At 38.9% G+C, this 16680-nt stretch overlaps 1 protein-coding gene and 1 long non-coding RNA gene across 2 annotated transcripts in view; one reads left to right on the top strand and one right to left on the bottom strand.

Annotated features, from left to right (window-relative positions):
* TRIQK (triple QxxK/R motif containing) overlaps positions 1-5262 on the bottom strand; it is a 64996-nt gene extending 59734 nt beyond the window's left edge. Inside the window, exon 1 of the mRNA XM_064648990.1 lies at positions 5157-5262. The gene's annotated coding sequence lies outside the window, so the exon portion shown is untranslated. The remainder of the gene's footprint in view (positions 1-5156) is intronic.
* LOC135411455 (uncharacterized) lies at positions 2778-6550 on the top strand. The gene is made up of 4 exons (XR_010429164.1): positions 2778-2915; positions 3615-3678; positions 4295-4379; positions 5941-6550. It is a non-coding gene; the product is annotated as an uncharacterized LOC135411455 (long non-coding RNA).
* Positions 6551-16680: the final 10130 nt, after the last annotated feature.

Genomic DNA, 16680 nt, shown 5'->3' with positions numbered 1-16680 from the left:
TCTGCCAGAGCCATTTGTGAATAAATTTCAGTGTAAGAGTTTGTAGAATTGAGAACTTCGCATGTAAAGATTACAATGAAAACACAACAGATAAAAGCACAAAAAGATACAAAGGCTGATTGATAACATAAATGTGAGAAGGAATTATCATGGGTAGACTTAACCTTTTCTTCATTTACACCACACAAGACAGCCGGAGAGAAAACAATTGAAACTTTGAAATCTACTACATTTCCAACCCAATCTGTTTTCCCAGTATAAAAACCAGTTTGTGACATAAAAGGTTATTATTTTGTTCCATTATTTATTTGATTTCAACAGAAATACATGAGGATAAATTTGGTTTCTGGCTAGAGGCAACCAACTACAGATGACACAAATGCCACCTTTTATTTTGTTGTCTTACCTAAGACTAGAAATAACAGCATTAATAGCTGACAATAAACTTGTGTACAAAATGTGTGCTTCAGCTTGCCCTCTGGATTTTAACTTCCCAATACCATTCTCAATGTTAAATTATTATTCTCAATATTAGTGCTAACCTCTGTTCTTTTCCTCTCTCACACTTGTCCTTTCTGCTGTAAAGGACTTCTCCCACCACAAGCTTCTGCTGTCAGAACAGTCTTTCCCCATTTATTCACTTCTCCAGGTCAACATCCATTCCTGGATTTCTATTGCACCCTTCCCTTCCTTTCCCATTTCCCATCCTTCTTCACAACTGCTATTGGGTTTACATTGGCTAATTCACCACAGTGTTTCTTCCCAATTCTGCCTTGTTTTTGATGGTAAAACATACTGAGTGAAAGATGATGACAAGAACAATCACAACACATGAATAAACAATATTTTGTTGACGTACGAATTATCATATTTAAAACTGCAAAAAGTCCTGGGACACAATAAACTGTATTGTGTAAAGCTCCATTGTATCACTGCAGTGTGCAGTTAGAGAGGCAGAATAAAACTTAAAAATCACTAATGCTGATTTTTAGCCCTGTGGCTAAAAAAAATGCAAAAGAAACGAGAAACAAGGGAATTAGCACTGTCCATGTCAAGAATGCCTGAAGTGTTTACTCAACCTACTCAACTACAGGAGCATCTTTGCACAGCTAGTGATACAAAAGCACCTGGGATGCCTTGACATTTTCCCATGACCTTCAAACATAACTCTAACAAATAAAAATGTATCAGGAATCATAGGCTGTTGCAGATAATTTTAGGATATTAAAGCTGTATTAATTCAACACCTATTTGGAAACATAAGCAAGAACTTTTTCTTCTTCTGTTGCTGTACCAGTGACCATCTATGTTTGTCATTATGTGAAACAGAGTTCCTTCCTCAACGGCAAACACCACAGTTTTTACGGAAATACCCTTTCTTTTTATCTTCTTCTCAAAACGGAAAAAAATTGTTACTGCTTATTTTGTGTGTCAAAAAATACGTCAAGAATAAAACTGGTTATTAAAGAGCTGTAAGATACATAAGATATGTTGTACATAATACTGCAATAATATATGGAATCATCAGCTTCATAACTAAAAAGTTTCACTGTGTCTGTGATTGATAAACTATGTAAGTATTAAAACATTAAAAATGTTAATCTTTGTAATAATGTCCTGAAAAGTTTTCATATTAATTTGAACCATGGATCATTTTAATATTTAATCATTGCAGACTTCATCTGAAATGAGAATAGCTATTCACTGAAATACACTTCATTTTTTATTTTAAAAAAATGACAGTTAGTATTTATTCCATAAATCTCTTCACATTTTTTCCTCAGTCAAAAGTAAACCTGCAAGCAAATGAAAAAATCCACAAGAGCAGAAAAATTTAAAGCAGCATTTGTGTCAGAAAACATTGACATTCATAGTCTTGTTTCTCAGGAGTAACTGCATTACAACACTAGTATTGTATGAGAGTCAGAGGATTGAGGGAGACTTCTACTACAAATGGAAATCATTGGCTTCTTTGTTTATACCTTACAACCATCTATGTTGCAATCTCTCTATGTATCTCATAATGTGTAAACACAACAATTCACTTATTCTTCCTAAGTACTTAACACGTGGCTCAGTTCTTCAAGATGATATTCAACTGGTTTAGGGTTTTTTAACAAGTAACCTAATTTTGTAACATTAGAACACTTTAGCAACATATAAAGACTTTCCAAAGTATCCTATCCTCATCTATAATTCACAGCTTGTCTTGCCTAATGAAAAATTTAGATTAATATGGAAATATTGCAAAGGAAAAAACCCACAAAGCAACTTCCTAGTTATGAGAAGAATCTCACAGAAACTCTGAAAATCTAACTGCAATTAACTATAACTAATCTTGATGGTATTGATTCGTTTTTAAAGACATTTAAAATTATCTAGCCAATATTAATTCATGGTCTCAAGAAACAAATTTCACAGAAAAATCCAAGGAAAAAGCCTGCACTGCACAGCAAAAAATATAAAAGCTTTGTCTTGTTTTCTGTGTAGACTAGAGGTTTCCTGGAGCTGCTGCAATAGAGTACAGTGAGCTTAAGTTGCCCTTTAGACTGGGCTGTGGGATTTGGCCGAAATATTTGAATTAAGTAAATCCTAAAGATACTCTGGGCAGTACCACAGGCTGACAGATTAGCTTACATGACTAGTCTCTGTTCTGTACTTGTGACCAACAGGGAGGATTTTCCTTTTTGATTTGCTACAAAACTGGCACACAAACTGGCTTCCATCTCTGAAAAGGCCGCAGAGTGTAACAGCGAGAGCTATGAAGTCACAGGACGGGCAGAAGTCAGTGTGGAACCTTCGGATGCATATAAGCGTATTCTGCATCATTCAAGTTTATGAAAAGAAAGACCAAACAACCAAAAAAGCCCCAGTGAAAAAAAATCACTGCCTTTACTCCTGATTTTATGAAGAAAGTATTTATCCCCTTGCATATTACCTTTTGCTAAAGCATGTTCTTAAGGAAAGATGTATGGAAAAATCATGGTCATTCAATGTAATGCAGTAATTAAACTCTGGAATTCAGCTGCTCCTCTGAAATAGCCCTGTTTTTATGTGACTTAACAGAAAGACATATACGTCTTTGTATGTAATTTGATACAAGAATTAAAGCTAATTATATGGGGAGTTTTACCAATGTTAACAGGAATCTCTGCTTTAGTCATTTGATTTGAAGCAATCTTTCCAAACCTAGATATCTGAAGAGCTCCCACATCTGCGTTGAAACAGTAACTGAGTATTTTCTGTATTGTTTTTGCAGATACAAAATACTAACTGAAGTAGACTAAGAAGTCAATTGTAGAACCTTGTTGTAATCTCTACTTGGCTACATTAATAAATCAAATTCACAGAATTACAGGATTGTTGATGTTGAAAAGAACCTCTTGAGGCAATCTATTTGTGCTCATCTATCCCTGCTCAAACAGGTTTAGCTAGAAGACTATACAGAAATTATAGAATTACAAATTAGAAAATAAATTACAAAAGGGATTTACATAGTGAGGGAAAAATAACAAAAAAGTGAGCAACTCACCTTTTTTTTAAAAAAATGTCAACTGTTTGTATTAATTTATATCAAAGTCAACACTTTGTTTCCTCTATGCTCACACTTACAGAACTGACCTGAAGTAGACTTAGAACTTCACTGCTTCCATGAAGACAGAAAAGAAGTCCCACAAGGTAAATAGTACTAATTCATAATCAAAGATGATCATTCCAACAAAAAAAACCTGCCAAATTTTTCCTTACGTGAACAGACAAACTATTTTCTGAACAATGAAGTTTGTCCCTAGCCTGTTTTGTGATTCAACGGGAAGTGATTCAGCCAAGGATGACATGACAAACAGCAATACTTAAAAAATGGTTCAATTTTCCCCGTATTTGTAGAATTTTGTGTATCCCTTAAAAATCACTTTATACAGTTTTCCACTATAGAAGTCACATGTCAGTAGCAAAGGCTGGATGAAAGTCAATATATCTTTAGTAACAGGTACTCTTTCATTCTGATTAGCTATTTAGGAACGAGCCTGGTCCCCAACAGGGTAGAACTCAAAACCTGCAAGAAATGTAATTGAATTACTGAGTGTGAACATGTGTGCTGTATATACAGCCCAGTTACACCATAAGGTCTTTCAAAGGGGCTTTCTGGTACTGCTGCGCTCTGTCCTCGTAACTGTGCAGGCTGATGGAAGGTGGAGCAGCTTGTGAGTCACACAAACACGGTGGCAGAATCCCCTGCCAACACCTCACATTCAGAAGTTTTGCAGCTCACATATTCTCACATAATTCCGTCCAGGATTTTCTGAGCGCAACCATGACCAGCGCACTCTGCAGAAAATACAAAGGAGCCCAATGTACCCGGAACGCTTCACGCCTGGAAGGTAAACACAGCCAGCTCAACAACTCCGGGTTGTATCAGATTTACTGCACACCCACAGCCGGCCAAACACACCCAGCACCGCCACACACCGCACGTGCTGCGGCTCCGGCACGTCCCGGCCTCACTGAGCGCCTGGGGTCAGCACACACAGAGCGGCGGATTGTCGAGCTCCAGCCACCGCGACACCCCGGGCAGGCGGGGTTTCACACCAACCACACCCCACTGGCCGTCACCACGGGCGGAGTCGCGCTCTCGAGGGAAAACCGCGAGTTACTCCCCCGTGGAAGCATCGCGGGCTTCAGCCAGCTCGGCCAGAGTGGCGGGCCCGGGCCAGGCCTGCAACAAGGCCCCGCCGAGACCCTGACGGGGGGTTTGTTTCCCTCCAGGTAGCCTGGTGAGGGACCCAGCGCGGCACCACTCGCTGGCACGGGGAAAGCAGCCCAGGCAGCCAAAGAGGCTCCCAGCGGGTGAGGCAGCACCTCCAGCCCCAGGACAGGACAGCGCGGCAGCTTCTCCTGGCCCCGGCCCCTCAGCCCGCGCTCCGGGGGCGGGGCCGCCCCGATTGGCAGCGCGCTCCGGCCAATCGCGGCGCGGAGCGCTTCCCGCGGGCCAATGGCCGCGCAGCCCCGCGGCGGTCAGCGTGCCGGCCGCGCTGGCGGGCGCTCCGTGCGCGGGGCCAATGGCGGCGCCCCCGCGGCGCGGGAGGGGCGGGCGCCGCGACAGCCCCGCGGGCCCGGGGACTGGGGCCCCTCGCCCTGCCCTGGACGCGGCGCGGTACCTCGGGCCGAGCGGCACAGCTCCGCCTCCTGCCTCCTCCCTCCTCTCTCGGCGGAGCGACTTCCTGTGCTAGCGGGGCTCCCGCCGCGTCCTGCCCCAGCGTCCCCGCCTCCCGGTCCCGCCCGCCCTGCCCGGCCCTGGACCCGGCCCCGGCTCCGCGGCACGTGCGGTGACGGGAGGGTTCCCGCCTGCCTGCGGCCCTCGGTTGTCTCTTTGGATTTTGTGGGGAGAGTGTTTTGGGGGAGGCTGAAAGCTCAGCCGTGCAGTGTTTCAGCATACCCCGTTCACGCCCTCTGCTCGCTTTTTACTGCTGTTTCCTACTTGTGTCCGAATTGTTGCTCCAGACAGGTAGAGTGAAAAACAATTAGACACCTTAACATCACAGAATGGTTTGGATTGAAAGGGACCGTACAGATAATCTAGTTTCAGCCCGCGATGGTCACCATCACAAGCCCACTTAATTGGGAACTTAAGGTCATAAAAACATAACACATGGCAAATTATGAACCCTGACAGATAATTTTTTGCCACCTTGTGATGATGCTAGGTCCTCTGCAACAGATAATTGCTTTATTTCCGTGCAAGAAGCAAGCCACTGACTCTTGGAACAGCTTACTGATTAGTATTGCTAGTGCATGCCTTGGTTCCTGCAAAATGGCACTTGATAACCAAGTGTAACACTCCCCTGTAAGGAAAGATACACGAAAAAGAAATATTTGCATTTGTTTACCTCTGCAAGTTCGGAAGTGAAAACCGTACCCAGCTGAACTTTCCCATCTTTCTAGGTGACACGCATACAGAGTGGAGAGCGAGCCTACAGAAAAGTTGATGACTCAGTTTGTATCTGGCACGCATACCAAACCACAGAGTTTTCTCCAGTCATTTCTGTAGCAAGCTTAATAAATAGTTCAAATGATACAGCTTTCCTAGAAAGATAGACTGTCCTGATTTTGAGTGATGAGACACAAAATTGTTCTTGTACATTTTTTTTTACCGAGAAATTTCACACTAAGGGTGTTTAGCTGCTTTGAACATGGCGGCTCACTGAACACAACCTTACATTTTCTTCCCAAGCAATCTTGTCCCCCTCTGGGACTGGTGTTGTCACATCCACTGTGAGCACCTCCTCTGATTTTTCTAACTTCTGTGTTCAGAATTCTGAACAATAATTTATTTCATTCATACTCCTAATAGTAAGCCAGGAATCATATACATATAAAATATTTTAATAGTTTATTTTGATTTCTGGATTGTTTTATTATGATTCAATTAAACCCAAGTCATGATTATGCTCATGGATATTTGAATATAGCATTATGTGCAAAACGGCAATCACATTCAAATAGCTGGAATACATGAATTTTGACTGCGTAATCACAACCAAAGTAAATAAATATGAAGAAATATCAGAATCCGTGTTTTCAGTTACATGATTTTGCATTATCTAAACCACTGCTGAGGTGTTTGTCTGTGTGAGTTCTAGTAGCAAAGTACATCTGGTTCTAGTTCAGTTTCACCTAATTTCGCAGAATCACAGAATATGCCAAGTTGGAAGGGACCCACAAGGATCATCAAGTCCAACTCCTGGCCCTGCACAGGACCATCCCCAAGAGTCACACCATGTTCCTGAGAGTATTGTCCAAACGCTTATTGAACTCTGTCAGGCTTGGTGCTGTAACCACTTCCCTGGGGAGCCTGTTCCAGTGCCCAACCACCCTCTGCGGAAAGAAACTTTTTCTAACATCCAACTTAAACGTCCCCTGACACAACTTTAGGCCATTCCTTTGCGTCCTGTCACTGGTCACCACAGAAAAGAGATCAGTGCCTGCCCTTCCTCTTCCTCTCCCGAGGAAGTTGTAGACTGCGACAAGGTCTCCTCTCATTCTCCTCTTCTCCAGGCTGAACAGACCAACTGACCTCAGCCACTCCTCGTATGGTTTCCCCTCAAAGCCCTTCACCATTTTTATTACCCTCCTTTGAACACTCTCTAATAGCTTAATATCTTTCCTATATTGTGTTAACCAAAACTGGACACAATTTCACCTAATCACAATATTCATTTCACCTAATCACACTATTAATTTCACCATCAAGTTATTCTTCTAAGTAATAAACTTATGTATGCCCAGCAGCCTTGAAACTGAATCCGTAAAGAAGTCAAGGAATTACAGTTTCATGAAAAGGATTCCTGAGAAGTTTTCTCATTTTTAGTTTCACTGTTTCATTTCTTCATTCTTAATCTTCATTTTATGGGAAAAATGTTTCCCATTGCAAAGTTTCTTCTGCAGAGAAGGCATTCCCACTGTTCAGAATGGCAGTTTACATTTAGATGAAGTACTACAAACAGACTTGCTTCTTTCTGTGGGATAAGAAGCAGCCTGGGTGAAGTATACATCCCTTGAAATATTTTAAATCTCTCTTGTAGGTATAAATACAGGATGGATACCATTACTATTATGTAACTATAACTGAAGTGTATGTCAATCAGAGAATAATTTTTATTGATCTTGCTACACTCATCAATTTGTGTCATATCCCTTGAGCAGATGAATTTAAAACTCCAAAAGTGTTTTTAACTTAAATGGTTTTATCTCACAAAATTTTGAAGAAAATGTATCAGGTGTTGTTTTCAGTGACTCTTTCCCTGGTTTTTCCCCTATTTTTCATTCCTTCACAAAATCTTCAGCTTACTCTGACAATTTGACAAGAATCTGTCCCTTTTTGTTCTTGTACGCAGTGGTTTCCAAGTTTATGATTTGTGATTTTTTTTTAATAGAAGTTCAGTTAAGCCCACTGAAAGTAGGCTTCTTTATCTTTTGCAAAGCTCTGAGAAGCAGTTCTTGAGCTTTTAGAGTTTAGTTTTTTTAGAGTTAGACAAAAGGTTGGAAAATGATGCTCAACATCTTTGTTCCAAGTTGACAACACAGATACAGAAAACTATCTCCCCAAAATGCAATGACTTGTCTGCTGTCTAACCTGATGTCTCCTTATGTATGTCTAATTACCAGGTTAAGCCCAAAGATGCGAAAGAATGTTCTTAATTATTTTTGTTCTATTAATTTTACCATCATTGAGTAAGCGTTTTGCCCCTTCTCTCATCCAGAACTGTAGCCTGGATGTTGCCAATAAAACAGCTATTTAATTAGGACTGCCGTTAAGGCTATCATTAAATCTTTCAGGGAATACCTTACTCCAGAACTTCTAAAAGGTACAATATTCCCCATCTAAGAACAGAGCTAAAACTCTCTTTATGCTCCTGTCACTTCCTAACAATGTAATTTCTGGTGGCTTTGACAGATACAGTCTTGCTCTTCTCATATCCAACCAGAATTGTTGCTGAAAGAAATAATCGCCTTAGCTCATCCCTTTATCCATGTCATTCCTCACTTTGCATCTATCTGGTGTTTCCCATCTCTCTGCCCACTCTGTGTACACTTCACCTTCATTTTGAAATCCTTTAGTCCTATCTCTTCTTGTTTTCACTTAGTTTTTATATATGAGCTTTTCATCTCTGACTAACGTAGAATTCTGGCTTTCACTGCACTTTTTTTTTTTTTAAATTCCTGTTTTGCTTTCCCCATGTGACACTGTTACTCTCAAATCCATCCAAAAGAGACCTACAGCAGGATAGCTACTGTAACTTCATGCTGCGAGTGTGCTAAGCCGACTCCTGTCATGCTTCTCCCGTATTTACTATTTCTGCCTGTTAGTTCATGTCTTGTCTTACGTTTCAGTTGCAATTTCTTCAGCACAAGTACCTTCCTTTCACTCTATGTCAGGTTAGTGGTTGGCACCACTGTCTCTCAAATCAAACATTTCTAAAACCTCAAAATTTCTTAACCCCCAGATAACTGTCCTTACCCATGCTTCCCACAGAGATAGAAGGAATGTGGAGCCCATCCTCCTTCCTTCCAGCCTTCCAGCTGAAAGTTTCAACGTGGTGTCAGTCATGATAGATGGTGTATTTTGTGACACAGACAGCCTGCCATTAGGACGAACTCATTTCACTGAACCATCTGATGGTAATGACTTTCAGTGACAGACTGACCTAGGCTGGCTCAAGTCAGTGTGCTGGAGGTGAAAGGCTCCATATTCCATTACCAGGACTCTGAGCCATCAAGTCTGCTCCATCCCACCCCTGCTTAATCTGTATTGATAGACTTGGTAGCATTTTCCTAACTGCTCTCATCCATACAGATGTCTGCCGTCATTTTGTTGGTATGGTCAATCAATACTACATTAAATGTTACCTTCAGTTTACCCTTAATTGTCTAACGTAGATGTGATATTTTCATTATTTATATAACTATGCCCTAAAATTATGCATTCCAGATTAAAAGAATAAAATACTTGTTTACTTTATTACTATTATTGCTCTGACATCAACTTTTGGATTTCTGTGTAAAGAAATTAATCTCCTATCAGAGGGTAAATGGGGACTGACAAGCACTAGCTCCTGTTGCCTCTGAGACATAATTATGCTTGCAAATACAAAACCAGAAAAATCATAAGCTTAACACACTAGACACTCTTGAAAGTTTCATCTCAGCATGAAGCTATGTTTTAATTATTATTTTTGTCTGCATTGTTCAGATTGACAGTGCACCAACTAGAATAAGTGCTTATCCTAGTTAATTCTTCATGAGACTTATGTCACTGGAAGATGCATTTAATTTATTTCCTTTTGCTTTCCTTAAGCCAGCACTGACTAAGTGGTTATCTATAAACATTCTTCAAAGGTTTTACTACTTTAGGGCCAAATCCAAAGCCTGTTGAGTCAATTGGAGACTTCAGAGGTCTTTGGGACAGGCCCTATTACAAGGCAGAGGTGAGCTGTAATTTGTTTGGGGATGTTGCAGAATTAATAGAGGAAAAAAACCTTATTTATATTCTACAATATTAACAGATTTCCTATATGATAGAGATTTTCTGTTCTTATGAACTGAATTTGAACACTTTGACATCCTCATTCACCTAAATGATAATTTTAGATATATATATAGATATAGAGATAGATAGATAAGCATGTCCCAATACCAACTGAAGACTGATAACATTATAATTTATGATATTTTTTCTGATACAGTACTTGAAAATATTATTCTGAGTAATACATGCAGTTCTTACACCTGAACAACTGTCATCTGTGTTGTGGAATAAGTTTTTCATATTTATTGATTTAATTGGGTAATTACAATGATATATTTCATTATGGAAAAACATAACATCTTTTAAATTACTGTGATGCTATTTTGGTTAATTTTTTAAAAAGGTAACCCATAAGGTATCAACATAATAGTTATCTATTACACGATCAAACAAAAAGTTCAGCTTCAAACAATGAATATGGAATTTGTGATGACAAAATTAACCAAACAAATACTCTGCCTCCAAATATTAGTGTGGTCATCCAGGAAACAAAAATGTATTTACAATTTTATAAATTATTTGTAATATAATTTGGGATCCATATTCTCCATATTGCATGATAGTGCCCCAAATTACTAGATTGATGCAGTTCTCCTCAGTTTCCCACAGAATTCTCCCCTATTCTGTACAAATAATAAAGTATTCTGTTAAGTCTGGAGTTGAACTTAATTCTCCCCCATCCCAGATGTGTGCCTTAAGTGAAGTATGCACTGTCCTCCTTTATACAGTACTGTTCCATTAGCTAATACAGAGTTGAACACATCAGCAGGATAAGCAGAGAGCTGTTTGTCATATGCCCAGTTATCCAACAGCAGAATCCTTAGGGCCCCCTATCCTAGCAAGGGTGGGACCTGAAATCTAGTCTTTGTTTCTAATGAAGTAGAAAGAGGGGAAGAAATTCTCCAGACTTTCCTTCCTCCAGTCTTTTCCCCTGGTCTCTGGGACCTGCAGGCTCATTTTGCTAGTAAAGAGTGAGACAAAGGCATCCCTCAGTGCCTCAGCCTTTACCATGTCCCATGTAACCACAGCGTCTGTCTCTCTGAGCACTGGGCCCACGTTTTCCCTAGTCTTCCTTTTGTCACCTAAACATACTTGCACATTAGTTTTGCTCAGGACTTTTCTTTAACACTGAGGTCATGGCACATGCCCATAATACTGTTCCCTCTAACCCTCTAGAACAGTGTGTCAACTACCAGCTACCAATGCCAGTTACCTGTTAGTAATTGTTAGACGATGACTTGTGCTTCAGGAAACTTGAACCATGCTTGAGAATAGCTTGGAAGAGAGCTGGCTCGCATAGGCCAACGCTGTGCTTGGGACTTTGTAGCTATTTAGCAGCACAGATGATCAAATGCAAGTGCCCAGAATCAGCCTTTGGCAGAGTTCATTGTATTTCTATGTCTGTGTTAGCAGTCAAGAAAAAAAACCTGAGGTAACTGTAGATAGTTATCTAAAAGTATTGGAACAGTGCTTAGCACAGGTCAAAAAATCAAAATAAAATAATCAGAGTTGCTTAGAAAGGAATAGACAACAGAACAAAACAGAAGTCCTTACTATACAACAGTATGCCTCTTGAATACTACATCTTGTAACCCTGTCTCAGGAAAGACACATAAAACCTAAAACCATTACAGAGGTAGGTAACAAGAATGATCAGATTTGGCTATTGTAAAAGAGAGGATTAAACTGATAAACACTCTTCATCCTGGAAAAGAGATAACATGAAAGAGGGAAACAAAGTCATTGTTTGCAGAGAGTGTAAATAAGGAGAAATTGTTTGCTGCTTCCTAAAACTAAAAAAGAAGAGGACACCAAATAAAAAAAAAAAATCAGGCAGCAGGTTAAAAACAGAAAATCTTTTCAGGACTGTGGATCTGCTTCCTTGCTTTGCCTTATCTGAGATGGTCAGTAGACCCAGTTATCTCCCCAGATCCACCCATCATGACAGATGCTGTGGTTTTGGGTCCTGCTGGCGAAGCCAATTCCTGCTCTGCAGCCTCCTCCAGCTGTTGGACTATGTGTCCTATGGATGAACCCTGCTTTTGTAAGTAAATTATAATTTAGCCAGAAATTCTGTATCTTAATGTATGGTATGTATATGTATAGATTTACACCTTGAGGGGATAAATGACATTTATCTCTTTTTTACAAAAGATTTTCTGTTACTTTAAGGTTACTGCCACCAGAGTAGCATTTAGATTATAGTTAGTGGTTAAGGCTACTTATAAATATTTCTTCCCACTTATAAATATTTCTTCCCACTTAATGTTTGTTTTATGTGGACAATGTTAGACTTTTATATAATCAGTAAATTTTATGAACAGTTGACAAGATCATTCAATGAAATGATTAAATGATTCAGTAAGTATGTCTCCTGCAGAGGTTTGTCTCACTCATCATGACAAATTACATGTATCTCAGAGAAAGTTTAGTTCATCACAGACAGGTGTACAATGGTGTCTACATTCCCCAAATTTATAGTTTATAGTGAAAAGAGAAGGTTAGGTTATTTCATCTCACAGTCTGTATATCCTGTGCTATTAAAACTTGCCAACTCACTGTTGTGCTGAGGGTTGCTGAGCACAGGGACACAAGTCTGAACAAAATGTGTTGTACACTCTGCGAAGGAGCAATGGAAATACAGAGATGGAGAATCAGACATTTTTCTACTGTGGTTTGTTCCCATGATTAATCTCATTCATAATTAAGATCAAAATAAACAATAAATAACAGCCAAAGAAAGCTGTTTCTAATATTTCATTTGAATCTATTTGATTCCCTCTTTCAGCCATTGACTCTTCTGCATCTTTTCTCTGTGAAGGTGCTTATACACTGTAATCAGACCACAATCTAACCCTCCTTTTAATAAATTATATTTACTGAGATTTGGGAAGTTTTACTGAGATTTTTTACTGCTAGGCATTCTCTTCAGCTCTCACATAATTTTTACAGCTGTCTGCTGTGGTTTGTCTAATTTATCAAAATTCTTTCCAAAATACAAATGATAGAAGACATAATTTATTCAAAAAATGATCCAGTCAGACAAATTCAGAATTAAAGCATATCATTAACCCTGGCCATTACTTTATTACGTTGTTTTATATCCAGCAACTAAGTATGTGCTTTGTCAAAGCTTTGCTTTGGCAAACTGCCTTGAATCATTTGGGAGCAGTGACCTTAATAGTTTCAAATCATTATTTTTCAGAATAAAGCTTCCCACCTTTCTAAGTATCAGTCATAATTCTTTGTTTGGCTTCATTAAAAAATGATTTAATTGTTCCAGATTAACAACAGATTCTTACCACTGTATTAATTCCATCCTCAGTGTTATTTGTTATCTGCCAACCTTTTTGTTCTAATTTTTTGTCCAAAAATGAACTTATATTCCTAGCTGGGGCTTTGGCAAAAATCTTAAAGGACATGTGGCCTGCTGCCATTCCCTGCAAAAACCTCATTAAAAGTGTATCTTCAATAATAGCTACTTTTTTGGTTCACCATCTATTTATTAATATCTTTAATGTGTGCTCTATTGTTTTGTTATTAAGAAAGTTATGCTTTACCATTTCTTCCCACAAACACAAGTGGACTGCCAAAATTCCCTAATAATTTTAATAACAAATTTACAATTAGAGAGCAGGTCTTTTAATTTGACAGCCTTTGCCTAATTGATTTGATGTTGTGGCTACAGGCCATTGAAGTGTGAGAGCAACCTCAACACTGTCCTCTGGACTGTGTTTGCTGCTGGTCCTTTTTTGCTGTTGGGAGGAAAATGGCAATTGCACTGCAGCCACGTGGCTGGAATGCTGTGCCTGGCAAGGCTGTCCGTCCCAGCACCTTTTCCCTTTGGTAATGATTGACACAAGACAGAAGGATCCTTCCTAGAAAGATCCTGGCATCACCTGTGAGGAAAAGCAGATGGCATTTTTGCACAGCCTGAATTCCTTTCTCTGTCAGCACTTCAAACCACTAACGTAAGTACAGGCATAACCCGTGTTTCCTGGCTGGCCAAGAGTCCAGAGATGTATGGTAATGAGTTCTTTAATTCCCCTTCACTGCAGTAGGGCTTTGTGAGTTTCACTCTCCCCTGTGGAAACTATCTAAATGTTACTAGACCCAGAGTTTGGACAATGAATCTTAAGCTCATAATGATGGACAGCGTTCATGGAGAACATCCCTATTCTCCTCCTTGTTTTGCAAGGGTTGAGTGAGACTAGAGTAGTAAGAAGTTGGAACTTCTCAAACCTTACAAATAATTGCCAAACGCAGTTCCAGTTAACTGAGACAATACTGAACTAAAATGATGCAGCTTCTTGCTGTAGTGTTTTATCCCAGCCGCTCTGTATCGGGGCTTTTCTTGATGCTGCCTTGCTTTAATGGCTGCTTGGATTTAATTTTTTTTTAATGAGATTTGTATCAGAATTATCAGAATGATCTAAATATAAACTAAATTACTTAAAAAGGGTATTCACGATTAGTACAGCCAAAGTGAGTAATCTTTTCAATATCTTTATTCCAATAGAGCATGTACTGAAATCAAGGGCAGCCAGATCTGACTAGAATTGCTTCAACACATTTTGTAAATACTGATAATACTATGTCAAACTATGCACCATGTACACATACAACAAGAAAGATATTCTTTGCCTGAAAATGTCTGAAAATGAGCTTCGTGTAACACTAATGAGCTACTTTGCAACAACAAAATAGTGGACACAATTTGAAAGAGGGGTTATCAGCTTCCAAGGACCTGCTAAAAGATGTCAACATCGGTTTAGGGTAAAGTATAAAAAAAATCACGCAGTTACATAATAAGAAGCTATTTCTTCAACATTAGGTGTAAAAAAAAAACTTGAGTAGCTTGATATAACTGGAATGTTCTTGGTTCAAGCCCAATCTGTATTTATAAATTAAAAGCTGGTTTCTCAAAAGATCGGGAATTAGGATTAACTTTCTACTGGGAAATCTTTTCCAGGGTAATTGAATTCTGTAGTGACAAAAAGAAAGTACATGCAAATAATTAATTAGCAATACTTCAGCATAGAGAATTAATACTTACTCTCCATAATAAGGCAAAAGGTAATATAGCTGTAAACAGTATTATTCTTAGTTATTAATATTTTTGTACATATTTTTCTTTCATCCCGTATCTAATCTCTTCACTCTTGCTGAAAATATTATTCATTACAGAGTTATATGCAAAACCCCTCATCCTGCAAACATTTATGTATGTCCTTTATATTATACAATCCAGTGCTAAGTTGAGAAAAGTTCTAGCTTCTAGGGACTTCAGTTCTCAAATATTTCTTTTAAAAATCAGCTTAAAATAAAAACACTTTTTCCTCCTTGACAGACTGAACATTTTCATGTTAGCAGAATAAATAATAAATTAATGTGACAGGAAGCAGGATAAGTCTGAAGACTGAAATGCTGCATTTACAGCTCTAACATGTTTTGAGAAAAATCTGATCAAAGGCATTTTATGAACAGAAATTTTCTATTTCCCTTTTGGGATAAATTGTCTTTACTGTGCAAAGAGGAGTACTACTGGGAGCAGAGAATCTTGTTTTGAAATCTGTTTTCCTAGAATGACTGTTTTACTTTTGCAGTTTCATAGCCGTTAGTCTTTTTCCAGCACTAATCATGCAAGTGATGTCATAAAAAGTAACTTTTATAAGTTTTACTTACATATATTTCAAATCTGAAATAGGCTGTTCAGACAAAACACTGTTTAGAAGACCCTATTATACCATGCAGTAGTGTGTGATGAGGAGATGCTACATTTATTTTAGGAGAGAAAGAAATCTGTATTTCATTTGTTACACTGCTAACTTCACTTTACGTAATTGCATTCAGCTTTATTATTGCCCAGAGCAATAACTGATTGTTAGTTATTGAAGTCTGAAATGATTTTTCTCATTTCCCAGGGGAATCCGGAGGTTTACATGGTGCACAGCAGTAACTAATAGATATAATCTGGTCATAATGTAGCCCTATAATGTGGTATTTACTTGTTGAGAACATGGATGTTAAACATTTTAACATTTCCTCAAGAAGTGTTGCAGATTTTACTCATGATATATAAGCTTTAAGTGTGTACTACTCTTATTTTTACAATGGTTGAAATGCCAGCAATCATTAGAAGGTATATAAAACACTGGGGATCACACACCTGTACTTACTCAGCTGCACAGGAACTTGAACAGATTTTATCCTCAATTTCTAAAATGTACACACATGAGTTAAAATTAACCTATGCTAAGTTAACAATAGATATCCATGACTTTGACTTGGAATATTGTATGAAGATAATTGCATTGGGAGAGAGGAAGGTTTTTATGGAGCAGAGCTTACTTTTGTTGCTGTCCTCTGAATTGTTTGTATCTATTTCCGTACCAGCATATATCCAACCCCGAGTATTTTCAGAAGCTATGTGCCTTGTTTTGTGGATGTCCTGTGCCATTCTATAGTCAAAGGACATTGAGGGTGTGCAGTCACAAACAAAATGTCTCTGGATGTATTCTGGAAGCAGCAGACGTTTTAAAGTTGGGGGATTAAGTTGCCTGAACACAGGCATCTAATGCATGCTGTGGTGTATT

The sequence above is a fragment of the Pseudopipra pipra genome, chromosome 1 (genome assembly GCF_036250125.1).
Source record: "Pseudopipra pipra isolate bDixPip1 chromosome 1, bDixPip1.hap1, whole genome shotgun sequence".
NCBI lineage: Eukaryota > Metazoa > Chordata > Aves > Passeriformes > Pipridae > Pseudopipra > Pseudopipra pipra.
This window is presented reverse-complemented; position numbering and strand designations above follow the sequence as displayed.